A 2040-nucleotide genomic window follows, 5' to 3' on the forward strand; every position below is an offset into this window, starting at 1 on the left:
GGGGGGGGGGGAGGAGAAAAGGTGGAGTAGCCGCTGCGACGGTGGATGCCCCCCTGGTTGCCACGAGCGGAGACCCGGATAGGCCCTCCTTTACAGCCGATGATGTGGCATCGAAGGTCCGAAATAAGGATATCATTCGGGCTGTGAAGGAGGGATGCATTGACAGGAGGTGGTTCGAGTACCTCCTCCCGGATAAGAATTTTAGAATCAACATGCCGCCGACCGGATACCTTCCGGTCTACACAAGAGCGGTAACTGCAGGGATGACTCTCCCAATTCATCCATTTGTAAAAGATTATTGCCATTTTTACGGCATCTCTCCTACCCAATTAACGCCGAACTTCTGGTACTGCTTTGCAGGAGCCTGGATTCTATGGAACCAGAAGTTCGACATGGAACTCCTACTGGACGAGTTCCGATTTATGTATAAGTTGTGCCACGTTGCCAAGTACGATGGGTGGTACTTTCTGAGCGGCCATGGGAGGGCTCAGCCTAGGTTTGGGAAGCTCATTCTGGGCATCCCCTCGTCGTCACATGGGTGGAAGCCCATGTTTTTCATGATTCGTGGGCCCTTTAACTTCCACCCCAACGACCGCCAGCCCCGCCGAAGGCTGGTGCAGGCGGCGTTTGGAAATATGAGTAAGCCCCTCGATTCTCTTTTTATCTGACCTTGCCCCCTTTTCATATGTTGACGAGGAGTCCTCTGTGTCGCAATTAATCAGGACCGGCCAAAGTTCTCTGGTAACAGTTTGGCGAGGATCGAGGAAGCTTTTTCCTATTCGTTGGAGGTCGCCACATTGATACACTTCTGACCAAGGAGAACCTTCGTACTGCTGGCCTAATTCTCGACCTTCCCAACCCTTCAGATCTCGACACCGTTCGCTCGTACTTCCATTTAAGCGACGGGGGTAATTACTTCTCTTGACGCTTTGTTGAATTAAGATTCGTGTTCTCCTAACGCTGACGGTACCTTCTTTTTCTTGCTAGAGATGACATCTTTGAGGATCCAGCTTCCTGGGGGCCAACGGCCGGCGCCGAGTCAACAACAGGTGCCGAGCCCACAGCCCCCGTCCGTCCCGCAGCTTGTCAGGCCAACAGCCTTCGGCAAAGGGGAAGGAGAAGGCCGGCTCTTCCTGCCCTGCACCGAAGGGCAAAAAGAGCAAGCACAAGAGGAGGCGTACTGAGGAGTCGGCCCCTAGTCAGGCGTCGACTGATAAGACCTGGACACCGGTAGTGCCCATTCCCGATGTCCGCACTCCCCCGGGACCAAGAGAACGCGTACTGATCCCGGGGGGGGGGGGGGGGTTGTCGTCCGTTCTGACCCCCCTTCAGTGGTAGAGATCTCATGGACCTCTTCGTCTTCCGGTGTCAGCTCTGTGCTTAGGGATATCGAGGATGTCGAGGGAAGTTTTGAGCTGGGCGACGATTTCAGAAGTGAATTCGGTAGCGTCGAACGAATGATAGATGAGGTGGTCGAGCGGATCCCTTTTACGGAGGGGGGGGGGGGGGGAAAGGGGGCCGATGGTCATTTTTTCCTTTTCCTGATTTCTTGCTATTTCCCAGAGCCGATCCTCGTCCCTTCTTAACCTCCTTGACCTAATCAAGGTCGAGGAGCATAAGGGCGAGATGGACGATTTGGAGGCCAAGCCAAGCTCTCTCGTTGATGAGGCCAAGAAGGACAGGGATGATGCCGTCGAGGAGAGAGATTTGGCGAAGGCCCAACTGATTAGCCTGGAAAGTGAATTAACCAGGCTGAAGGCTGAAGTTGCAAGGCTTACTCGATGGGCTGACTTGTCTGAAAAGAAATTGGCTAGGGCGATCGTGGATGCCGAGAATCGCTATTCCGAGGGGAAGGTCGACGGGAAGATGGAGGCCGAGGCAACCTTCGACGCCAGACGGGCGCAGATTATTGAGGAGTTCAAGGCTTCTCAAGAGCTCCTTGATATCCGCAATAATGATTTCCAGTCGGCGGGTCAGCAAATTGTTGACCTGATCAAAAAGGAGCATCCTGATTGGGACTTGGGCTTCCTCTACAACTCT

The sequence above is a fragment of the Morus notabilis genome, unplaced genomic scaffold, assembly GCF_000414095.1.
Source record: "Morus notabilis unplaced genomic scaffold, ASM41409v2 Scaffold112, whole genome shotgun sequence".
In the NCBI taxonomy this organism is placed as follows: Eukaryota; Viridiplantae; Streptophyta; class Magnoliopsida; order Rosales; family Moraceae; genus Morus; species Morus notabilis.